The sequence below is a fragment of the Rattus norvegicus genome, chromosome Y (assembly GCF_021556685.1).
Source record: "Rattus norvegicus strain SHRSP/BbbUtx chromosome Y, alternate assembly SHRSP_T2T, whole genome shotgun sequence".
Lineage (NCBI taxonomy): Eukaryota > Metazoa > Chordata > Mammalia > Rodentia > Muridae > Rattus > Rattus norvegicus.
In genome coordinates this window covers 2,775,600-2,802,824 of record NC_141555.1, presented here as the reverse complement: position 1 = coordinate 2,802,824, position 27,225 = coordinate 2,775,600, and the positions used below count along the sequence as shown (strand labels likewise).

The window sequence follows — 27,225 nt, the reverse complement described above, 5'->3', positions numbered from 1 at the left end:
ATGTTCCACTTATTAAGGAAAAAGATGCACATGTAAATTTTATGAGCAAAACAAAAACAAAAACAACAACAATAAAACATACAAACAAGCAAACACAAAAGTATGGCTACACAAGCTGAAGAGAAATGCATATATGACTCATGTCCGATCATGTTTCATCGATTTTTTCAAAGTTACAAGTTCCAAAATAGAATATTCATATTGATTCCTATAGTTTAAAGTAAATATAAATTGCAAATAAAAGAAACATTTTAGTATACAAAAAAAGGAAAGAAAAGATGGTGTCTCTAACTCTGTATCCTGAAATATGGCCTTTTATTTCAGGTCAGAATATTAAATCACATAGAGTGTAACAATACAACTTATTCCCATTAATTTCCTTCAGTAGTTTTGTGCTAAATGTGTTTCACCATAGTCTGTCATTTCCAATACCAGTATTGGATTTATATTGGATTCCTAATACTTGTATTAGCTTTATATTGTTTTCTCTCTGTGTCATCCCTGTGTCTCTCTGTGTCTGTATGTTTCTTTCTCTCTGTCGATCTCTTTTTCACAACCACCAAAAAAATACAAATTCACACAGTCAAAAATATTCTCCAAAATAATTAAAGTTAACGAGATGTAATTGCTACAAGAGAAGAAATGTTATCAATAAGATTCCATTTATGACTTAACATTGTTTTACTGAAATTGATAAGAAATGAATATTACAGATACTATTATATAAAATATATTTAGTAAAGATTGAATGCAGTATTTCAAATGGTGTTTTGTTTCTACTATAAACTATGGCATAATAATGTAGAACACTCTTAGGTAATGAATCATTCATACATTATACTTTGGAAAAGTATACAGCCATGTGAATGCTTGAACAAAAATTGTCTGAAAGATTGGTCATAAGTGTGATCAACCAGTAGGATGATTCTCAGTCCCCTTAAAATGAGTAGTTCCAATCTGAGTACACAGTACAAAAAGTAGGGGATACATGTACTGAAATATCTCAATGTTTGTCTTTACCCAAGGTACAGTGTATAATAAGTTATGAAAAAAAAGGATAATGATCCTAGAATAATCTTCTAAAAGTAAAGGATGATGTAGGAGAACATCGAAATACTTTTCTAACCATGTAGCAAGATGTAGAAGAACATGTACAATGAATGGTGAACTATTCCTCTTCCTCTGTAGCTGCTTAGACCTAATTCCTCTAGTACCATCTAAACTCTGTAAAATGAATATTGTTGAATATCTTCTTTTAATATGTGATTCAATGCTGAAGGATAAGAATCAAACTCCCTTCCACAATTCACAATGTCGTCCAATTCTCTAGTTAGAACAGGTATTTTAATAGTAAATACACAATTTGCCAGTATTTTTTCTGGGGAGGGGGCTGGCCACAGACAGGTCTCTTATAATATAATCATGAGTGGAGACAGAAAAAACATATACTCAGCTGAATGTTTGTAAAATAAAACAAATTTAATACAACTGTAGGGAATAATTCCCTAATATAGTCTTCCAATCATATCACATTGGTACTTCAGTATTTCAATCTTGCTGGAGTAGAAGAATTTGAAACATTCAATAAGAAGATAACTAATTTACCTTACAGGGTACTGAATGTTTATTTATGGAAAACTCAAACATAATAGAAAGGTAATAAAAAATAATGTAAAGAAAACCAGAACTACAGGAAAAAACAAGGGGGTTGGGGTTTTAGCTGAGTGGAAGAATGCTTGTCTAGCAAGCGCAAGGTCCTGGGATTGCTCCCAAGCTCAAAAAAAAAAAAAAAAAACCAAAAAACAACAAAAAAAAAAAAACCAAAAAAACAAAAAACAAGCACAAGCACAACAAATAAATAAAACTGTTTAATGTAACAAAATGAATTAAAATAGGAAGAAAATATGTGAAAAACTACAACTCAGAAAACTTTGGAAATGAAAATATAAGTCACACTTTTGGGAAAATAGAGATAGAACTATTAAACATGTTACCTAAGGTCTTCCTGAAAGAAAGGATAGTCAAATTGATGGTATTTCAGAATTTGTACATTAAAGTTTATCTTGTGGTGCATGAGGTTCATTTTACAAAAAATAATTTTAATTTCAAGTGTTCAAAATATCAAATTTTATTAAAATTTAACATCATTTCTTATATATTTATACATACCTGTCAAACAAAACAAAAATTCATGTATTAACAAAATCAATGAAATAAAATAAAACTGAAATAGATTAATGCAAACTAAAAATCGATTCTTGGCAAATTACTGAAATGTGTGTCATGTTATAGGACAGAAATATCACCCTATCATAACACAATAATTGTACCATATGAATTCTGAAATATAGTCATGATGGAATTGGTGATTTCTGCCTAATTGGCTTCCACTCTCATGAATAACATTCTATGTTGGTCTATGTATTTTCTGAACCAGTATGACAAAATTCTTCCTCCTTGAGATCATCTTTTTATGAGGTAAGATGAATTTAGTTCATTATAATACATATAAAATACTTTATGTGATGATATTTGTTATGGTGGTAGTTCATTTTATCCTTAGAAGACTATTTTGCAAAACTTTAAAGAAGTATTTTATAGCAAATTTTCACATTGTGATGTTATATATTTTTCTTTTTCCATTTTATTTGATTTATTTATTTTACATTGTTATCATTGACCATAATTCTTGGACCCCTTCACGGAGCTCCTCCCTGATTCCATTGTCATTTTTTTTCTGTGAGTTTGGAGTTTCTTATTTGGTCTCTCCGTCAAGCATGATACATCCAGTACGTAGTTTGAGATGCCTTTTCTACTTTAGAGGCTACTCAATTCAGCTGTATTATTGGGATATTTCAACATATATTTATTATGGACACAACTATATCTAGTTGCAGGGTGACCATGTGAAATCCGAGCTCCATATTCCCCCATATGTAGTTGTCCTACTTTAAGTGCATGTATATTTTCTTGGCAGTTCAGATTCTTAGAGCACACAATCCATTTGAGTGGACTTGATTAGTTTTCCTTTGTATTTCCTAACCACTTCTGTACTAAATCCTTACTGCACTTCTTGGAGTTTACTCTCTCTGCTTAATCAAATGTTAGGTGTCGACTCTGCATCTGTTTCAGTAAGCTGATGGATAAGCCTCTCAGAAGACAGTCCACACTCCTGTCTGCAAGAATTAGAGTAACAATAATAGTATCAGGGTTTAATACATGGGATATGTAAAAATTTCAAGTTTGTGTGTTTATTTTACTAAATATCCAATAGATTCTCAGTATTTGTAGCTGAGATTTTTTGGGAGACAGGGCAAATTCTAGCAATTATTGACCTGCTAGTAATGTTCAGTACTTAATTGTCCTAAATAGTTTATTATACAATCCATAAAAAGAACTAAAATTAAGTCATATTTTTAAACATAATAAATGTAAAATGAAACATATAAATTGTAAAATTTTATCAAAGTACAAAATTTATACAAGCAAAGCACTAAAATTTATCTGTGTGTAAAAATTCTCTGTCAATGAAACAAAATGTACTTTCAAATGACAATCAAAATGTAAAAAAATTAAAATGTAAGGTTTTGGAAATAAAATTCTTTTTTTTTCCGGAGCTGGGGACTGAACTCAGGGCCTTGCGCTTGCTAGGCAAGCGCTCTACCACTGAGCTAAATACCCAACCCCTGGAAATAAAATTCTTTTAAGTGTAAATTTAAGCATCCATTATTTTACAGCTGATTACTAAGAATTAATGAATGATAGAGATGTGGAAAGAAAGAAATAGAAATCCCTGATTTTAATCTCCCTATTTTTTCCTCTGTCCAAGACAATAATAATAATTATTCAATTGTCCTTCAAATTTCTAAAGTATTTCTACAATTTATAACCAAAATTATGATTGGAGTAATCACCATCACATAAATGCTTTCAAATGAATTGTTGTAAAAAAAAGTTACTTTCAGAGCACAAAAGGAAATTGCAAAAATTGGTTAATGCAAAATAATGCTATCTGACATTATGCTTTCCCGGTCCTAATTAATTGAGAATGTTCAGAGTTAAACTGACTAGATGTCTGAAAAGTGGGATAAAGGTAGTCATTTAGGAATCAATAGACTTTCCAGAAGCTGTCTTGGAAATAAATCTCTAGAAACACAGTGTTTGTTGAGAAAGGATAAGGCAGGAAAATGGAAAGAAGATCATTTCAGCATTCATGAGTGTGAATTTTGCTAGGAATGCACAGATTGTATTTACATCTGTAATATATAAACTTACTACCATCATTTACTTCTATAAAAACACAGAAGGGAAAGTACAACATTTAGATAAGTATGAAGTGTTATTCTTGGAGAAGGTGAAATTCAACTGTGTTTTTTGAGTTAGTTTGTTCGATAATCAAACTCCAATATACATCGTCAATTACATTATATTAACTGGTGCTCTGATTATGTTAAGGATTCTGTACCCAACAAGATTCAGAAACTCTGTATAGTTGAAGCTTTGCTACTTTCATTTTCATGTGTCAGATAGATCTTTTCTTTTGAAAGGGGATCACAATATCATGTTAATTGACTGCCTTTTTTTATTTTCTCCCTATCTGTACACAAACTCTTTAGTGCATATAATATTAAAGACATGATTACCACGGTAGACAGATACATTACTATGTATTCTTTTGGAAAGACTACCACAGTCTTGGGTTTGTTTTTTTTTTTTTTGTTGTTGTTGTTTTTCTTTTTCTTTTTTTTTACTAACTTGAGTATTTCTTATTTACATATCGAATGTTATTCCCCTGGTTTCCGGGCAAACATCCCCCTAATCCCTCCTCCTCCCCTTCTTTATGGGTGTTCCCATCCCCATCCTCCACCCATTGCCTCCCTCGCCCGAACAGTCTAGTGCACTGGGGGTTCAGTCTTAGCAGAAACAAGGGCTTCCCATTCCGCTGGTGCTCTTACTAGGATATTCATTGCTACCTATGAGGTCAGAATCCAGGGTCAGTCTATGTATAGTCTTTAGGTAGTGGCTTAGTCCCTGGAAGGTCTGCTTGCTTGACATTGTTGTTCATAACGGATCTCGAGCCCCTTCAATCTCTTCCAGTTCTTTCTCTGATTCCTTCACCGGGGGTCCTATGCTCAGTTCGTTGGTTTGCTGCTGGCATTTGCCTGTGTATTTACGATATTCTGGCTGTGTCTCTCAGGAGAGATCTACATCCGGCTCCTGTCTGCTGGCACTTCTTTGCTTCACCCATCTTGTCTAATTATGTGGCTGTATATGTATGGGCCACATGTGGGGCAGGCTCTGAGTGGGTGTTCCTTCTGTGTCTGTTATAATCTTTGACTCTCTATTCCCTGCCAAGGGTATTCTTGTTCCCCTTTCAAAGAAGGAGTGAACTATTCACATTTTGATCATCCATCTTGAGTTTCATGTAATATATCTAGGGTAATTCAAGCATTTGGGCTAATAGCCACTTATCAATGAGTGCATACCACGTGTGGTTTTCTGTGATTGGGTTAGCTCACTCAGGATGATATTTTCCAGTTCCAACCATTTGTCTATGAATTTCATAAAGGCATTGTTTTTGACAGCTGAGTAATATTCCACTGTGTAGATGTACCACATTTTCTATATACATTCCTCTGTAGAAGGGCATGTGGGTTCATTCCAACTTGTGGCTATTATAAGTAAGGCTTCTATGAACATAGTGGAGCACGTGTCTTTTTTATATGTTGAGGCATCTTTGGGTATATACAGAAGAGAGGTATAGCTGGATCCTCAGCTAGGTCAATGTCCAATTTTCTGAGGAACCTCCAGACTGATTTCCAGAATTGTTGTACCAGTCTGCAACCCCACCAACAATGGAGGAATGTTCCTCTTTCTCCACATCCTCGCCAGCATCTGCTGTCACCTGAGTTTTTGATCTTAGCCATTCTCACTGGTGTGAGGTGAAATCTCAGGGTTGTTTTGATTTGCATTTCCCTTATGACTAAAGATGTTGATCATTTCTTTAGGTGTTTCTAAGCCATTCAGCATTCATCAGCTGTGAATTCTTAGTTTAGTTCTAATCCCCATTTTTTAATAGGGTTATTTGACTCCCTGCGGTCTAATTCCTTGAGTTGTTTGTATATTTCGGATATAAGGCCTCTATCTGTTGTACGATCAGTAAAGATCTTTTCCCAATAAGTTGGTTGCCATTTTGTCCTAACCACAGTGTGCTTTGCCTTACAGAAGCTTTGCAGTTTTATGAGATCCCATTTGTGGATTCGTGACCTTAGAGCATAAGCCATTGGTGTTTTGTTCAGGAATTTTTTCCAGTGACCATGTATTCAAGATGCTGCCCTAGTTTTAATTCTGTTACATTGAGTATATCTACTTTGATGTGGAGGTCCTTGATTGACTTGGATGTAAGCTTTGTACAGGGTGATAAGCATAGTTCAATTTTCATTCTTCTGCATGTTGGCCTCCAGTTGAACCAGCATCATTTGCTGAAAATGCTATCTTTTTTCCATTGGATGGTTTTGGATCCTTTGTCAAAAATCAAGTGCCCATAGGTGTGTGGGTTCATTTCTGGGTCTTCAATTCTGTTCCATTGGTCTATCTGTCTGTCTCTGTACCAATACCATGCAGTTTTTATCACTATTGCTCTGTAATACTGCTTGACTTCAGGGATAGTGGTTCCCCCTGACATCCTTTTATTGTTGAGGATAGTTTTAGCTATCCTGAGTTTTTTGTTATTCCAGATGAATTTGCAAATTGTTCTGTCTAACTCTTTGAAGAATTGGATTGGTATTTTGATGGGGATTGCATTGAATCTGTAGATCGCTTTTCATAAAATGGCCATTTTTACCATATTAATCCTGTAAATCCATGAGCATGGGAAATCTCCCCACCTTCTGAGGTCTTCTTCAATTACTTTTTTCAGAGTCTTGAAGTTCTTATTGTACAGGTCTTTTACTTCCTTGGTTAAAGTCACACCGAGGTACTTCATATTGTTTGTGTCTATTATGAAAGGTGTCATTTCCCTAATTACTTTCTCGGCTTGTTTCTCTTTTTTGTACAGGAAGGCTACTGATTTATTTGAGTTAATTTCATACCCAGCCACTTGGCTGAAGTTGTTTATCACCTTTAGTAGTTCTCTGGGGGAACTTTTGGGATCACTTAAATATACTAACATATCATCTGCAAATAGTGATATTTTGACTTCTTCTTTTCTAATCTGTATCCTCTTGCTTTCTTTTTGTTGTCTGATTGTTCTGTCTAGAACTTCAAGAACAATATTGAATAAGTAGGGAGAGAGTGGGCAGTCTTGTTTAGTCCATGATTGTAGTGGGATTGCTTCAAGTTTCTCTCCATTTAGTTTAATGTTAGCAATTGGTTTGCTGTATATGGCATTTACTATGTTTAGGTATGGGCCTTGAATTCCTATTCTTTCCAGGACTTTTATCATGAAGGGGTGTTGAATTTTGTCAAATGCTTTCTCAGTGTCTAATGAAATGATCATGTGGTTTTGTTCTTTCACTTTGTTTATATAATGGATCACGTTGATGGTTTTCCATATATTAAACCATCCCTGCATGGCTAGGATGAAGCCTACTTGGTCATGGTGGATGATTGTTTTGATGTGCTCTTGGATTCGTTTTGCCAGAATTTTATTGAGTATTTTTGCGTCGATATTCATAAGGGAAATTGGTCTGAAGTTCTCTTTCTTTGTTGTGTCTTTGTGTGGTTTAGGTATAAGAGTAATTGTAGGTTCATAGAAGGAATTCGGTAGTGTTCCATCTGTATCAATTTTGTGGAATAGTTTGGATAGTATTGATATGAGGTCTTCTATGAAGTTCTGATAGAATTCTGCACTAAACCCGTCTGGACCTGGGCTCTCTTTGGTTGGGAAACCTTTAATGACTGCTTCTATTGTCTTAGGAGTTATGGGGTTGTTTAACTGATTTATCTTTTTCTGATTTAACGTCGGTGGCTGGTATCTGTCTAGGAAATTGTCCATTTCCTGCAGATTTTTAAGTTTTGTTGAATATAGGCTTTTACAGTAAAATCTGATGATTTTTTGAATTTCCTCTGAATCTATAGTTATGTCTCCCTTTTCATTTCTGACTTTGTTAATTTGGACACACTCTGTGTGTCCTCTCATTTGTCTGCTAAGGGTTTATCTATCTTTTTGATTTTCTCAAAGAACCTACTTTTGGTTCTGTTAATTTTTTCTATGGTGCTTTTTGTTTCTACTTGGTTGATTTCAGCTCTGAGTTTGATTATTTCCTGTCTTCTACTCCTCCTGGGTATATTTGCTTCTTTTTGTTCTAGAGCTTTTAGGTGTGCTGTCAAGCTGCTTACATATGCTCTCTCCTGTTTCTTTCTGCAGGCACTCAGAGCTATGAGTTTTCCTCTTAGCACAGCTTTCATTGTGTCCCATAAGTTTGGGTATGTTGTACCTTCATTTGCATTAAATTCTAAGAAGTCTTTAATTTCTTTCTTTATTTCTTCCTTGACCAGGTTATCATTGAGTGGAGCATTGTTCACCTTCCACGTATATGTGGGCGTTCTTCGCATATTGTTATTAGCACGCATGGGATTATTTCTATCTTTCTGTACCTGTTGAGGCCCGTTTTTTGACCAATTATATGGTCAATTTTGGAGAAAGTACCATGAGGAGCTGAGAAGAAGGTATATCCTTTTGCTTTAGGATAGAATGTTCTATAAATATCCGTTAAGTCCATTTGGTTCATGACTTTTCGTAGTGTGTCTATGTCTCTGTTTAATTTCTGTTTCCATGATCTGTCCATTGATGAGAGTGGGGTGTTGAAATCTCCTACTATTATTTTGTGAGGTTCAGTGTGTGTTTTGGGCTTTACTAAGGTTTCTTTTCTGTATGTAGGTGCCTTTGTATTTGGAGCATAGATATTTAGGATTGAGAGTTCATCTTGCTGGATTTTTACTTTGATGTATATGAAGTGTCCTTCCTTATCTTTTTTGATGTGAGGTTATTTTTGAGTGCTTTTCTTCTCTTTGTTTTGTTGCCAAGAAGATTAGTTTGTTGTTTCTTCTAGGGTGTAGCTTGTCTCCGTATGTTGGGCTTTACCATTTATTGTCCTTTGTAGTGATGGATTTGTAGAAACATATTGTGTGAATTTGGTTTTGTCATGGAATATCTTGGTTTCTCCATCTATGTTAATTGAGAGTTTTGCAGGATACAGTAACCTGGGCTGGCATTTGTGTTCTCTTAGGGTCTGTATGACATCTGTCCAGGATCTTCTGGCTTTCATAGACTCTGGCAAAGACTGGTGTGTTTCTGATAAATCTGCCTTTATATGTTACTTAACATTTTTCGCTTACTGCTTTTAATATTCTTAATTTATTTTGTGCATTTGGTGTTTTGACTATTTGTCGGGATATGTTTCTTTTCTGGTCCAATCTATTTGGAGTTCTGTAGGCTTCTTGTATGCTTATGGGTATCTCTTTTTTATGTTAGGGAAGTTCTCTTCTATGATTTTGTTGAAGATATTTACTGGTCCTTTGAGCTGGGATTCTTCACTCTCTTCGATACCTTTTATCCTTAGGTTTGATCTTCTCATTGAGTCCTGGATTTCCTGTATGTTGGACCAGTAGTTTTTTCTGCTTACATTATCTTTGACAGTTCAGTCGATGATTTTTATGGAATCTTCTGTTCCTGAAATTCTCTCTTCTATCTCTTGTATTCTGTTGGTGAGGTGTGTATCTATGACTTCTTGTCTCTTCCTTTTGTTTTCTATATCCAGTGTGGTTTCCATGTGTTCTTTCTTGACTGCTTCTATTTTCATTTTTATTTCCTTCAATTGTTTGATTGTGTTTTCCTGGAATTCTTTCAGGGATTTCTGTGATTCCTCTCTGTAGACTTCTACTTGTTTATTTATGTTTTCTTGTATTTCTCTAAGGGAGTTCTTCATGTCTTTCTTGAATTCCTCAAGTATCATGATCAAATACTATTTTGAAATTATTTCTTGCTTTTCTGGAGTGTTTGGATCTTCCATGTTTGTTTTGATGGGAGAATTGGGCTCCGATGATGCCATGTAGTCTTGGTTTCTATTGCTTGGGTTACTGCGCTTGCCTCTAGTCATCAGATTATCTCTAGTGTTACTTTGTTCTGCTATTTCTGACAGTGGCTAAACTGTCCTATAAGCCTGTGTGTCAGGGGTGCTGTAGACATGTTTTCCTATTTTCTTTCAGCCAGTTATGGGAACAGAGTGCTCTGCTTTTGGGCATGTAGTTTTTCCTACCTACAGGTCTTCAGCTGTTCCTGTGGGCCTGCATCTTGAGTTCACTAGGCAGGTCCCTTGGAGTAGGAAGGTTTGACTTACCTGTGGGCCTGAGGTTCAAGTTTGCTCTGTGGGGTGTTGCTTATGAGCTCTCAGCTGGGGCAGAAACCAGGAAGATCTCTGCCACCCTTTTTGGGAGCTTCCATGCACCAGGCCTGGTTCCAGATGGCATTTTGTGTTTTCCTCTGGAATCATTAATGTGGGCAGTGTGTAGTCTCTTTTGGTTTCCCAGGCATGTCTGTCTCTCTGAAGGTTTAGCTCTCCTTCCCACGCGATTTGGGAGCAGAGAACTGTTTATCCGTTTGGTCCCTTCAGGTTTCGTTGGTGTTCTCAGACGCAGCAGGCCCACTGCCCCTGTGCCCTTATTCAAGGGAACCCAGAGACCATATACAGTTTCCCCTTGGGCCAAAGATGTGGGCAGGGGTGGGCAGTATTGGTGGTCTCTTCCTCTCTGCAGTCTCAGGAGTGCCCACCTCTCTCAGCAGTGAACTCTCTCTCCCAAGGGGTTTAGGAGTAGTGAGCTGGAGGCAAGGAGCATGAGATTGGGCCACAGTCTTGTTTTCTGAAAAATTTTAGGCACCTGGGCCAGAAATCTCCCTTAACTACAATACTGCGTCTCTTTTCTTTCTTTCTTTTGTAAGGCGTGCGATATTTCAAACTAATCTCAAACTGATTTTCTAGCACCATTATATTCAACAAAATTAAAACTGCCACAGTTTTGAAAATTAAAACATTTAAAGCAAAACTCGTTAAAAGAGCTCCTCAGGCACCAAAATTCCATAGGACAGACTGCCACTTCAGCACATCTCTGCCCACATCCCTGTTCCATGGGCAAGCTGCCCAGTACCTCTGGAATATGGAATAGGAATACGGAAAAGGCCAGTTGCTATTAACTGTGGTTCTGTTCTGTGCCCAGGACTGAAATGAACTGGACAACCAACTCCTTTCAACAAAATAACTTGGGGGAGATAGCTGGAACTTCAGGAGTGGAGACACTCCTGGGAAATAAAGGGTGTCATCATTCAAGACACAAGAGGGACTTGCCTGATGACAACTGTGACCCTTGGCTCAAGAATTTGGAGCAACAAGGGGCAGGACCCTTCTGCTTTCTTCCTGCATCTATAGCTGAACAAATAGTAACCAGGAGTTCCTATAGACTTGACATCAGTGTTCCTGTTCTAGAAAAGACAGAAAAAAAAACCAAGAAAAGGGTTTTAAAGAGTGGTGACACAGAGTCCTATAGGAAGATCAAGTGACTCTCAGAAACAGCAAGATAAGCAAACAACAGAGCCAACTCAATAGCTAGTTTCAAGTGCAGGAACCATAGAAAGAGAATCCAAGACTACGTCGAATCATCAGAGTCCATTTCTCCTATCAAAGAAAATACTGGATATCCAAACACACCAGAAAAGCAAGATTTTGATTTAAACTCACATTTTATGATGCTTATTGGTTTCTTTAAGAAGGAAATAAATAACTCCCTTAAGAAATGCCAGACAACACAAATAAACGAGTAGAAGGGCTTAATTAGGAAACACAAAAATCTCTGAAAGCATAAAAAGGAAACACAACCCAAGATTCAGAGGAATTAAAGAAAACCGTCCAGGATATAAAAATAGAAATAGAAACAATAAAGAATGCACAAGGGCATACTAACCTGGAGATAGAATAGATCCGCAGAGATTACCAGAGATCCGCAGTCATAGATTGAAGCATCACGAACAGAATACAAGAACAGAAGAGAATCTCAGGGGGAGAAATTACCAGAGAAAACACTGACACAACCCTAAAACTGATCTAAGTGTCAAAAGGCTCCTGTCCCAAACCATCCACGAAATCAGGGACAGAATAAGAAAATCAAACATAAGGATAATAGGTAGAGAAGAAACTTCAGAGTTCTAAATTAAAAGCCCAGTAACTATCTCTAACAAAATCATACAAGAAATGTTTCAAAACCTAAAATAAGAGATAGCCATAAACATACAAGAAAGCTATAGAACTCCAAATAGATTGGACCTGAGAGAAATTCCAACCATCACATAACAGTTAAAACACCAAATGCACAAACCAAAGAAAGAGTATTGAAATAGAAATGGAAAAAGGTCAAGCAAGTGACATATAAAAGCAGGCCCATAAGAATTAAACCAGACTTATCACCAAAGACTATGAGAGCCAGAGGATCCTGGACACATGTTATACAGACTCTCAGAGAACACAAATGCCAGCCTAGTCTACTATATGCTGCAAAACTGTAAATTAACGTAGTTGGAGAAACCAAGATATTTTATGAGAAAACCAAATTTACACAATATCTTTCTACAAATCAAGTCATACAAATAATAATTGATGGAAAATTCCAACACAAGAAGGGAAACTACACCCTAGAAAAAGCAAGTAAGAAATCTGCTTGAACCAAAAGGAGTCACACAAATAATAAATATACATTTACTTTTAAAAAATCACAATTTTTAAATCTCTTAATATAAATGAGCTTCTATACATTAAAAGGATACAGACTTAAAGACTAAGTATGTAAAAAAGTGTTCAGCATTATGAAGCATTTGGAAACACACCTTAGAACAAAAGGGGCATGACCTAAGAGAAATAGGCTAGAAAAAAATATTCCGCGTAATTAGTCCCAAGACACAAAGCAGGACTAGCCATTCTAATATCAAATAATATCAACTTACACCCAAAGGTTATAAAGAAAGGACACCCCATTTTCATTAAATTAAGAACAAATATAATAAACACTGAACCCTGATTATTTATTCTCCTAATTCAAGGGCACCTACATTCATAAAGGAAACCTTATAAAAGCTGAAAGCATACAAGGAAACAATCACAATAATAGTGGAAGATTTTGATATCACACTCTTCATCAATGAACAGATCTTGGAAACAGAAAATAAAAAACATAGAGAAATGAGAAGAAGTTATGAACCAAATGGATATAACAGATAACTGTAGAATATTTCATTAAAAAATAAAAGCAAGATATAACCAAAAAACAAAGTATATCCAAAAAACAAACAAACAAACAAAAAAGATACCTTCTAAGCACCTCAAGGTGGCTTCTATAAAATTGATCATACACTTGGTCACAAAACAAGACTAAAAGGATAAAAAAATATATCAAAGTACTTCCATGCATAATTTCATATCACCACATACTAAATCCAGTTTTCGACAACAACAAAAATAACAGAAATCACACATATGCCAGGAAGGTGAACAATGCTCTACTCCATGATAAGTTGGTCAAGTAGAAACAAAAAAGAAATTAAAGACTGTTTAGAATTTGTTTGAAATGTAGCAACAGAGATCCAAACTTATGTGACATAATGAAAATAGTTCTAAGATTACAACTCATACATCTATGTTCCCACATCAAAAGAAAAAACCTTCAGAGAGGCAGACAAGCCTGGGAAACCAGAAGTGACTGCTCCCTGCACACACATCTCTGATGCCAAAGGAAAAAGCCAAAGACCATCTGGAACCCTGGTGCACTGAAGCTCCCGGAAGGGGCGGCACAGGTCTTCCTGCTTGCTGCCGCTGCAGAGAGCCCGTGGGCAACACCCCACGAGCGAACCTGAGCCTCGGGACCACAGGTAAGACCAAATTTTCTGCTGCAAGAAAGCTGCCTGGTGAACTCAAGACACAGGCCCACAGGAACAGCTGAAGACCTGTAGAGAGGAAAAACTACACGCCAGAAAGCAGAACACTCTGTCCCCATAACTGACTGAAAGAGAGGAAAACAGGTATACAGCACTCCTGTCACACAGGCTTATAGGACAGTCTAGCCACTGTCAGAAATAGAAGAACAAAGTAAGACTAGAGATAATCTGATGGCGAGAGGCAAGCGCAGGAACCCAAGCAACAGAAACCAAGACTACATGGCACCATCGGAGCCCAATTCTCCCATCAAAACAATCATGGAATATCCAAACACACCAGAAAAGCAAGATCTATTTTCAAAATCATATTTGATCATGATGCTGGAGGACTTCAAGAAAGACATGAAGAACTCCCTTAGAGAACAAGTAGAAGCCTACAGACAGGAATCGTAAAAATCCCTGAAAGAATTCCAGGAAAACACAATCAAACAGTTGAAGGAATTAAAAATGGAAATAGAAGCAATCAAGAAAGAACACATGGAAACAACCCTGGATATAGAAAACCAAAAGAAGTGACAAGGAGCTGTAGATACAAGCCTCACCAACAGAATTCAAGAGATGGAAGAGAGAATCTCAGGAGCAGAAGATTCCATAGAAATCATTGACTCAACTGTCAAAGATAATGTAAAGCAGAAAAAGCTACTGGTCCAAAACATACAGGAAATCCAGGACTCAATGAGAAGATCAAACCTAAGGATAATAGGTATAGAAGAGAGTGAAGACTCCCAGCTCAAAGGACCAGTAAATATCTTCAACAAAATCATAGAAGAAAACTTCCCTAACCTAAAAAAAGAGATACCCATAGACATACAAGAAGCCTACAGAACTCCAAATAGATTGGACCAGAAAAGAAACACCTCCCGTCACATAATTGTCAAAACACCAAACGCACAAAATAAAGAAAGAATATTAAAAGCAGTAAGGGAAAAAGGTCAAATAACATATAAAGGGAGACCTATCAGAATCACCCCAGACTTCTCGCCAGAAACTATGAAGGCCAGAAGATCCTGGACTGATGTCATACAGACCCTAAGAGAACACAAATGCCAGCCCAGGTTACTGTATCCAGCAAAACTCTCAATTAACATTGAGGGAGAAACCAAGATATTCCATGACAAAACCAAATTTACACAATATGTTTCTACAAATCCAGCACTACAAAGGATAATAAATGGTAAAGCCCAACATAAGGAGGCAAGCTACACCCTAGAAGAAGCAAGAAACTAATCGTCTTGGCAACAAAATAAAGAGAATGAAAGCACACAAACATAACCTCACATCCAAATATGAATATAAAGGGAAGCAATAATCACTATTCCTTAATATCTCTCAATATCAATGGCCTCAACTCCCCAATAAAAAGACATAGATTAACAAACTGGATACGCAATGAGGACCCTGCATTCTGCTGCCTACAGGAAACACACCTCAGAGACAAAGACAGACACTACCTCAGAGTGAAAGGCTGGAAAACAACTTTCCAAGCAAATGGTCAGAAGAAGCAAGCTGGAGTAGCCATTCTAATATCAAATAAATTCAATTTCCAACTAAAAGTCATCAAAAAAGATAAGGAAGGACACTTCATATTCATCAAAGGAAAAATCCACCAAGATGAACTCTCAATCCTAAATATCTATGCCCCAAATACAAGGGCACCTACATACGTAAAAGAAACTTTACTAAAGCTCAAAACACACATTGCACGTCACACAATAATAGTGGGAGATTTCAACATGCCACTCTCATCAATGGACAGATCATGGAAACAGAAATTAAACAGTGATGTCGACAGACTAAGAGAAGTCATGAGCCAAATGTACTTAACGGATATTTATAGAACATTCTATCCTAAAGCAAAAGGATATACCTTCTTCTCAGCTCCTCATGGTACATTCTCCAAAATTGACCATATAATTGGTCAAAAAACGGGCCTCAACAGGTACAGAAAGATAGAGATAATCCCATGCGTGCTATCAGACCACCACGGCCTAAAACTGGTCTTCAATAACAATAAGGGAAGAATGCCCACATATACGTGGAAATTGAACAGTGCTCTACTCAATGATAACCTGGTCAAGGAAGAAATAAAGAAAGAAATTAAAAACTTTTTAGAATTTAATGAAAATGAAGATACAACATACCCAAACTTATGGGACACAATGAAAGCTGTGTTAAGAGGAAAACTCATAGCGCTGAGTGCCTGCAGAAAGAAACAGGAAAGAGCATATGTCAGCAGCTTGACAGCACACCTAAAAGCTCTAGAACAAAAGGAAGCAAATACACCCAGGAGGAGTAGAAGGCAGGAAATAATCAAACTCAGAGCTGAAATCAACCAAGTAGAAACAAAAAGGACCATAGAAAGAATCAACAGAACCAAAACTTGGTTCTTTGAGAAAATCAACAGGATAGATAAAACCTTAGCCAGACTAACGAGAGGACACAGAGAGTGCGTCCAAATTAACAAAATTAGAAATGAAAAGGGAGACATAACTACAGATTCAGAGGAAATTCAAAAAATCATCAGATCTTACTATAAAAACCTATATTCAACAAAATTTGAAAATCTTCAGGAAATGGACAATTTCCTAGACAGATACCAGGTATCGAAGTTAAATCAGGAACAGATAAACCAGTTAAACAACCCCATAACTCCTAAGGAAATAGAAGCAGTCATTAAAGGTCTCCCAACCAAAAAGAGCCCAGGTCCAGACGGGTTTAGTGCAGAATTCTATCAAACCTTCATAGAAGACCTCATACCAATATTAACCAAACTATTCCACAAAATTGAAACAGATGGATCACTACCGAATACCTTCTACGAAGCCACAATTACTCTTATACCTAAACCACACAAAGACACAACAAAGAAAGAGAACTTCAGACCAATTTCCCTTATGAATATCGACGCAAAAATACTCAATAAAATTCTGGCAAACCGAATTCAAGAGCACATCAAAACAATCATCCAACATGATCAAGTAGGCTTCATCCCAGGCATGCAGGGATGGTTTAATATACGGAAAACCATCAACGTGATCCATTATATAAAGAAACCGAAAGAACAAAACCACATGATCATTTCATTAGATGCTGAGAAAGCATTTGACAAAATTCAACATGCCTTCATGATAAAAGTCCTGGAAAGAAGAGGAATTCAAGGCCCATACCTAAACATAGTAAAAGCCATATACAGCAAACCAGTTGCTAACATTAAACTAAATGGAGAGAAACTTGAAGCAATCCCACTAAAATCAGGGACTAGACAAGGCTGCACACTCTCTCCCTACTTATTCAATATAGTTCTTGAAGTTCTAGCCAGAGCAATCAGACAACAAAAGGAGATCTAGGGGATACAGATCGGAAAAGAAGAAGTCAAAATATCACTATTTGCAGATGACACGATAGTATATTTAAGTGATCCCAAAAGTTCCACCAGAGAACTACTAAAGCTGATAAACAACTTCAGCAAAGTGGCTGGGTATAAAATTAACTCAAATAAATCAGTTGCCTTCCTCTATACAAAAGAGAAACAAGCCGAGAAAGAAATTAGGCAAACGACACCCTTCATAATAGACCCAAATAATATAAAGTACCTCGGTGTGACTTTATCCAAGAAAGTAAAAGATCTGTACAATAAGAACTTCAAGACACCGAGGAAAGAAATTGAAGAAGACCTCAGAAGATGGAAAGATCTCCCATGCTCATGGATTGGCATGATTAATATAGTAAAAATGGCCATTTTACCAAAAGCAATCTACAGATTCAATGCAATCCCCATCAAAATACCAATCCAATTCTTCAAAGAGTTAGACAGAACAATTTGCAAATTCATCTGGAATAACAAAAAACCCAGGATAGCTAAAGCTATCCTCAACAATAAAAGGACTTCAGGGGGAATCACTATCCCTGAACTCAAGCAGTATTACAGAGCAATAGTGATAAAAACTGCATGGTATTGGTACAGAGACAGACAGATGGACCAATGGAATAGAATTAAAGACCCAGAAATGAACCCACACACCTATGGTCACTTGATTTTTGACAAAGGAGCCAAAACCATCCAATGGAAAAAAGATAGCATTTTCAGCAAGTGGTGCTGGTTCAACTGGAGGGCAACATGTAGAAGAATGCAGATCGATCCATGCTTATCACCCTGTACAAAGCTTAAGTCCAAGTGGATCAAGGACCTCCACATCAAACCAGACACACTCAAACTAATAGAAGAAAAACTAGGGAAGCATCTGGAACACATGGACACTGGAAAAAATTTCCTGAACAAAACACCAATGGCTTATGCTCTAAGATCAAGAATCGACAAATGGGATCTCATAAAACTGCAAAGCTTCTGTAAGGCAAAGGACACGGTGGTTAGGACAAAACGGCAACCAACAGATTGGGAAAAGATCTTTACCAATCCTACAACAGATAGAGGCCTTATATCCAAAATATACAAAGAACTCAAGAAGTTAGACCGCAGGGAAACAAATAACCCTATTAAAAAATGGGGTTCAGATCTAAACAAAGAATTCACAGCTGAGGAATGCCGAATGGCTGAGAAACACCTAAAGAAATGTTCAACATCTTTAGTCATAAGGGAAATGCAAATCAAAACAACCCTGAGATTTCACCTCACACCAGTGAGAATGGCTAAGATCAAAAACTCAGGTGACAGCAGATGCTGGCGAGGATCTGGAGAAAGAGGAACACTCCTCCATTGTTGGTGGGATTGCAGACTGGTAAAACCATTCTGGAAATCAGTCTGGAGGTTCCTCAGAAAATTGGACATTGAACTGCCTGAGGATCCAGCTATACCTCTCTTGGGCATATACCCAAAAGATGCCTCAACATATAAAAGAGACACGTGCTCTACTATGTTCATCGCAGCCTTATTTATAATAGCCAGAAACTGGAAAGAACCCAGATGCCCTTCAACAGAGGAATGGATACAGAAAATGTGGTACATCTATACAATGGAATATTAATCAGCTATCAAAAACAACGAGTTTATGAAATTCGTAGGCAAATGGTTGGAACTGGAAAATATCATCCTGAGTGAGCTAACCCAATCACAGAAAGACATACATGGTATGCACTCATTTATAAGTGGCTATTAGCCCAAATGCTTGAATTACCCTAGATCCCTAGAACAAACCAAACTCAAGACGGATGATCAAAATGTGAATGCTTCACTCCTTCTTTAAATGAGGAAAAAGAATACCCTTGGCAGGGAAGGGAGAGGCAAAGATTAAAACAGAGACTGAAGGAACACCCATTCAGAGCCTGCCCCACATGTGGCCCATACATATACAGCCACCCAATTAGACAAGATGGATGAAGCAAAGAAGTGCAGACCGACAGGAGCAGGATGTAGATCGCTCCTGAGAGACACAGCCAGAATACAGCAAATACAGAGGCGAATGCCAGCAGCAAATCACTGAACTGAGAATAGGTCCCCCGTTGAAGGAATCAGAGAAAGAACTGGAAGAGCTTGAAGGGGCTCGAGACCCCAAGAGTACAACAATGTCAAGCAACCAGAGCTTCCAGGGACTAAGCCACTACCTAAAGACTATACATGGACTGACCCTGGACTCTGACCCCATAGGTAGCAATGAATATCCTAGTAAGAGCACCAGTGGAAGGGGAAGCCCTGGGTCCTGCTAAGACTGAACCCCCAGTGAACTAGACTATGGGGGGAGGGCGGCAATGGGGGGAGGGTTGGGAGGGGAACACCCATAAGGAAGGGGAGGGGGAGGGGGATTTTGCCCGGAAACCGGGAAAGGGAATAACACTTGAAATGTATATAAGAAATACTCAAGTTAATTAAAAAAAAACATAACAAAAACAAAAACAAAAAAAAGAAAAAACAATAAAAATTCAAAATCAAAAACAAAAACAAAAAAGAGACAGAAAAACAAACACTGGATACAACATGAAAAGCAAAAACAACAAAGAGTATACACCACAGATGATAAAAAAAACTCTGGGATGAAATCAAACAAGTAGAGGAATGATACATTAAATATACATATATATACATATATATGATGGTGTGTGTGTATATATATGTGTGTATAAATATATATATATTTATATATATATATATATATTCTTGTCAGACCTTCATAGAATACGTAATTATTACTGTTCAAACTATTTCATAAAATAGAAACAAAAGGAAGACTACTCAAATACTCCTATGAACCCACAATCATGTTTATACACAAACCAAAAAAGGCCCAAAAAAGAAAGAGATTTTAATACTAATTTCCCATATGAATGACAAATAAAAATCAGTCAATAAAATATTATCAAACAGAATCCATGAAAATGTCAAAGTGATCAACCTTCATGATCCAGTAGACTTCTTCCCAGTGAGGCAGTGATGGTTCAATGCATAGAAATCCACCATCATAATCTAGTATATAAACAAACTGAAAGAGGGAAAAGTCACATGGTCATCTTATTAGATGCTAAGAAAGCATTTGATAAATTTCAACACATTTCCACGTTAAAATTCTTGGAAAGATTAGCAATTCAAAGCCTATATCTAAACACTGGATAACCAATATACAGAAAACCAGTAGACAAACTAAATCCTGAGAATCTTATAGAAATCACAATAAAATATAGACCTAGACAAGCCTGCCAATTCCCTCCTACTTATTCAAATAGTACTGGAGACAAAGCAATCTGACAGCTAAAGGAGGTCAAAGGGAAAGAAATAAGAAAGGAAAAAGTTAAAATATCAGTTTTTGCTGATGATATAAAAGTATACTTAAGTGCTCAAAAGGTTTTACCAGAAACCTACTAACCTGATAAACAATATCAGCAAAGTGATTAGATACACATAATCATTTGCCTTCCTCTTCTCAAAGGTTAAACAGTCTGATAAAGAAATTATGGAAACGTCATTTTTTTCTACAGTAACAAAGGATAAAAAATACCTCATTGACACTGTACATAAATAAGTGAAAGATCTGTATGAGAAGGAGTTCAAGTTTCTGTCGAAGAAATTGAAGATCTTAGAAGATGGAGAGATATCCCATATTTCTGGATGGGCAGGATAAATATTGGAAAAACGGACAACTTGTCAAAAGCAATCTCCAGATTCAATGAGAATGCCATCCAAATACCACTTCATTTTTTTCATAGAGTTAGAAAGAAAATGTTCAAATTCCTTTTGAATGACAAAAGAAAAGAAAAAGAAGAAAGCAGGAAATCAAAATCTGTCATGAACATCAAAAGAACATCTGGGGAGAATCGCCTTCATGAAATAACATTATATTGTAGGGCAACAGTGATATAATCTGTATGGTAATGGTACATAGACAGGCTGGTCAATCAGGGGAATAGAAATGAAGACCCTGAAATGTACTGACACATCTTTGGTCACTTGATCTTAGAATGAAGGACTAAAACTATTCAGTGGAAAGAAGATAGCATTTTCAACAAATGATGCTGATTCAACTGGAGATCAGCATGTAAAGAATGTAAATCTTCCCATTCTTATCTCCTTCAACAAAGATTAACTCCAAGTGGACCAAGGTCCTACATATCAATTCAGATACACTCATTTGAAAAGAAGAGAAATTGGGGAAGAAACTTAAAGAAGTGGTCACTTGGGATATTTTCCAAATAGAACACCAATGTCTTATGCACTAATATCAAGATTTAACGAATGGGACATTATAAACCTACAAAGCTTCTGTAAGACAAAGGAAACTCCCATCAGGACAAAACAACAACCCACAGATTGCAAAAAGATCTTCTCCAATCCTACGTGTGAAAGACAGCTAATATCTAATATATACAAGTACTCAAGAAGTTAGACCCCAGTAAAAGCGAGTAATTAAAAATTAGGATACATATTTAAACAACAAATTCTCAGATGAAGAATATAAAATGGTGGAGAAGTACCTAAAGAAAAGTTCAATATCTTTAGTCATCATAAAAATGAGAATCAAAACTACCCTAATATTCCACTTTATACCCGACAGAGTGGCTAAAACCCAGGATATAACAGATACAGGCAAGGATGTAGAGAAAGAGGAACACTCTTCCATTGTAGATTTGATTGCAAGATGATACAGCCACTCTTGAAATCTCCCTTAATATTCCCTAGAATATTTGATGGAGTACTACTTTGAAACCAACGAATACCAGTCCTGTACATATGACAAAAAGATGTTGAAACATATAACAAACACACATAGCCAGAACCTGGAAAGTACCAAGATATACTTCAACAGGGTATCAAAACAGAAAATATTGTCATTTACAAAATGGAGTACTTTAATTTAAAATAATAATTTCATGAAATTCATAAAGAAGAAGATGTAGCTAGAAAATATGCTGAGCAGGGTAAATCAATCATACACATGCACACAAACAAAAAACAGTTGTGGTGTGAAGTCACTGATAAGGGACTATTAGTCCAAAAACATGGATAACCTAAAATAAAATCACAGACTACCTGAAGCTCAAGAAGAATGATGGCTAAACAATGATGGATGTTTCAATCTTTTATAGTAGAGGCAAAGAAAAATATTCATAGGAAGAGATATGGAGACAGTGTTTGGAGTAGATCCAGAAAGAATGGCCATTTAGAATCAGACCCACCTGAGGGTGAGGCACTTATATCTAACACTGTTCATACCAAGAAGTGCATGTTGAGAGGTGCCTGACAGAGCTTTTTCCTGAGAGGCACTGTCACAGTGTGAATTGTAGAAAGGCAAACATTCACACTCAGTATTTGGACTGAAAATATGGTGCTCATTGGAGGACATGAAGGAATAAAGGATCCAAAGGATAAAAACAAAGTACCAACTAACCAGTGTTCTCTGGAACTAAATCACCATCCAAAAAGCACACAGGAGAGACATGTGACTAAACCTCCATGTGTAGCAGAAGATGGCCCTGTTGATCTTCACTCTAGGTGAATTCCTGGGTCCTGAAAAGGGTAGATGCCCTTGTATAGGGAAATATCAGCGTGAGAAGAAGGAAAAGGGTGGGTGTTTGATAAAGGAACACTGTCATAGATAAAAGTGAAGGGGGATTGGATATGTGTTTTCTGAACAGTAATCTGCGAAAGGTGATAACATTTGTAGTGTAAGTAGAAAAAAGTCCAGGAAAAATATTGCAAGCAACATGTTGATTGTGAACTTGTAAAATAAAGTTTCATACTCCCAAATATATAAATATATTTGACATTTAGAGGAAGAGTAGAGTCATTGCAAAACATATCTAAACAAGACCGAGCTGTACAATACATCTTTAATCTTCATATACAATTCTGGGTACCCTGATGTATTATCAGTTCAGCAAGGATCTCTTTTCTTGTGAGAATAAAAAGCCTCTTCCTTAGGCCACATTTGCTCAATGCAGGAAACCTTGCTTGGTGGGCATTTAAGGACTTGGCTTCTCCAATGTCTCTGGGTACTCTTTGCAGAGTAGTTTTTAATTTCGGAGCTCCACACATTGATTTTAATGTCCTCTTGCAGGGAACATTCTGCAAACACACAATTTGTCTTTGGTGCTTTCTGCTACTATTGTGCAGTTTTCCATTACCTACCCACTACTACTTATTTCTTACCTGCAAAATATGAACATGTGTGTGATTCTGCTAATTTCTGCTGCCAGTGTGAAAGGTAGCCTGGCCTCCTTGTAGAACAGCTGTATCACTTTTCTGGGGTAGCAGGACCCTTGGAGGAAGCCAGGAAAACCCCACAACTTCATTCTCAGTTCAGGCATACACCTTCCACGTTGCTTTCCACTATTTGGAGTTTGATGGAAGGCATTGACATTATACTGGTTTTCTCTTTTCTGAGAACTTCGCCCAGATTTTCTCTGTAACAGTTATGGCCTATCTTCAGCTACTGTCTTGACTGAAAATTTAGCTTCACTGTATTCTATTATTTTTGGCACTGCACATTTCAAAACGCCTTTGTTTCTAAATTGCTATGGTTTTATTTTACTGTGAGCCTTCCACACGCTGTAAACAGGTCTGCTGCAGCCAAAAGCTCTTCTGCCTTAGAATAGTCTCCACCAAATATGTTAGTGGATAACCTTTAAACTTTAAACTCTGGATATTTAGACATGAAGCTAGATTCTTCTTTAGAATCTGTAGAAATCAAGTCTTATTTTTCAATCCCATACTCCCAGAAATAAGACTCAGAATCAAAACAAGTTTAATAATAACTTGTTCATATAGGTAGGCTCTTCTCTGAATAGTTCACCACTAAAACAACCCATTAATTATAATCTAAATTCTGTCTCATGTCCGGTTACCTCTCATGTGTCATGTGTCCATCACCTGATACCTTTACTGAAGCCAAATTCAACCCCCCACAAAAAACAAACATTGGAAATAAATAAACTGCAGATACCGTAATGTAGAAGAGGCTGAAGCAAATGCTGTTCAGTAGCAAGCTCCAATGAAGATAGAACTCGAGAGAAGGCTCCGACTCCTGACTCTCTAACTGATGCTATACTCTTGATAACAAAAGTAGGCTACCTTAGCTTCACACTGACTGACCCAGACCTAACAAGTGATTGACTGTGACAACTGCAGATAATTTATACCCCACAAATTCAATATGAGGAAAACTGTGGTTGAATTAATGAAAAATCCATTTAAGAAGAAAAGGAGAGTTATCTCATTGAAGATGAGTGCCCTCAATTAACTTGAATACAACAATATCTTTCAGACTTTAGCCATTCACCAGGCAGCGCTGGTAAAGTACATGAAAAAATCAATACACACAAAGCAGAGTACTGCTTGTCTGGCCAAAATGAGATAAGACACAAATTACCCTCAATAGACTTAAAGCCTCAGGAATAGGAGAGGAAAGGTGTGGTGGATGTTAGATGGGAAAACCTCTTGTAGACAGGATGAGGAACTCTCTGATGGTAGAATTTGAAAGGATAATTGGACTAAAAAATATTAAACAATAAGAATGATTTTAAAAAAGCTAATAATCATTTACAAAAAATGTGTTTTCTTATTTCAAGAATTTATTGACTGGTTACACTGTGTCTATTGTGACATCCATAGTATGTATCTGCTTAGCATTTAAGTGGAATAATGGGTTTCTCACAGAAGGACTTTATTTTTCTTTATTCGAGCCAGTAGTCATTCTATGATGTCCAAACGAATTAGAATTTCCCAGAACATGGCTATTGAATATGTGATGTAGTCACCATAATATGATTGAAATTGTTCACCAGAAGAGTCTCAGCATTGTTCTTGTTTTATATAGAAGGTGTTGTCCTTACAGCTATATGAGATGGTAACTTTGGTGTCCATTCATATAGTGTTATCTGTAAAAGAAATGACATTTTCGTTTATATATGGAGCCTAGACATTTGTGATCATGCTCATAATAACTTCTATTTTATAATGAACATAATTACCTAAGAGATATAGATAGCAATTTGTGAAAGAGCAACATAGACATGTATTACTTGCGGAAGCATAGACTGAATAAAAAAAATTGAGGCCAGTTTGAAATCTCTTACCTAGAGAACTTCAGCGGTATTCTCCAGCAATGTCTGTGATCTTTATGGCAAAGTATCCTTCAGTGGCATTTCACTTGATACAAGCAAAAGAAAGCATATAAACAAAAATTGGATATGAATAAAATTGAAATTAGTGTCAAATTTCCAAAATCAAACTGAGAGAATGTTGAAAATCTGCAATAGGAAAATAAACAAAACAAAATAAAAAACATAGCCAAAAAACAAAGTATAAAATCAAAGCTAAATAAAAAAAAAGGAAGAAAACCAACAATGAACAAACAAACAAAAAATACCTAAAGAAATAAAAATGGAGAAAATGAATTTTAAAAGCATCCCATGTTTCATAATGTTGTTATTTTTGGTATACTGACGTTATATATTTTAGATGAATGTGAGTGAAAAAAAGATAGAAATAAACAACAAAATTACAATCTAAGAAGAGATTTGTATAAGAGGGCTAAAATATATTCATAAATAGTAACAATCAATTTATGAAGGCACTTGAAATTGCATACAAAAAGGAAATTGTCTATAGAAAACACACTAACAACATAAAAAAATCAAAAACATATTTTGTGCACAAAAAATTTGAGATAAAACCATTTAAGTTTCTTAATAGAGCCATGATGATTTCTATTTAGCAACCCTACATTATTTATACTTTATCACACTTCATTTCTGACATTAGGTCAGTAACACAGAACATATATTTAGGATGAAAAAGGAAGTAAACAAAAACCATTGTACAAAAGAGAGGGAATAAGGGAATTCACCCAATTTTAAAACAATATAATGCTGAGAAACAAGTACTTTAAGTATTTTTATCAATGCAGGCTGAATCAGAGGTTCTGTACAGAGTTCAATACATAATTAGTAATTTAAAATTTTCTATACTCAACAATTAGTGAAGACAGTGATTAAAACATCTATATTTCAAACAAGAAATGGATCAAGTGTAACAGATCTATGGTGCGCAAAGGACCAATTCTTTCCTTTCATTAGTTCCTTCAGAATTTCCATGGTTTTACAAATATCTGCCCACCCACTTCTGTCCTATATTAATGTTAGTACAATTGCCTATATACAGCTTACCTCTAGTAAAATCTTCAGGAAGACAAAAATGGTTGCAAGCACAATGCTACCAAGAAATATGAATTCAAGGTTCATGGCAGTTTTCTGTTACGTTTACTAATTTAGAATCTGGTAACAGCGGTTGTAACAAAGAACACAGAATAGTCTTTGAAAAGAACCTAATAGCTCGTTCTCTGCCTTATGATAGCCGGTTGAATTGCTTCTGCCAGGCCTTATATACTCTTGGTGAGGTCATGAAATAAGATTTTTTTACACAAGCATGACCTTATAATCACGCTTGAATCAACTGCCTGAATTAGTCTAGTACACAGGAAATCAGATGATCGCTGGATATAACTTTACTCAATCTAGGACAGGATACATCTAAAAGAGAAAGCAAGAATAAGACATTATGAGATACAGTCTAAAAGATGCTAAATGGGCAACAGGTCATAAACAGACTAACCAAAAATGCAACATAAAAATATTAACAATGTTTTGCAATATAAAGTTGCTTTATTTCATGGAATTCTATTGACTCAATGAAAGATGAAGAAACACACACACACACACACACACACACATACTCACACATTTTTCATCTATACAAATAATACAATATAAAGACTATTTTAAAAACCTATATACCTTCATGAACTTAT

The 27,225-nt window shown here is 36.2% G+C and overlaps 1 long non-coding RNA gene across 1 annotated transcript; it reads right to left on the bottom strand.

Moving 5' to 3' along the window:
- Nucleotides 1-24,970: 24,970 nt before the first annotated feature.
- LOC103694566 (uncharacterized) lies at nucleotides 24,971-26,942 on the bottom strand. Its single transcript, NR_190770.1, has 3 exons — nucleotides 26,585-26,942; nucleotides 25,493-25,565; nucleotides 24,971-25,294 (listed from the first exon to the last, which is right to left on the bottom strand). It is a non-coding gene; the product is annotated as an uncharacterized LOC103694566 (long non-coding RNA).
- Between the last annotated feature and the right edge of the window lie 283 nt (nucleotides 26,943-27,225).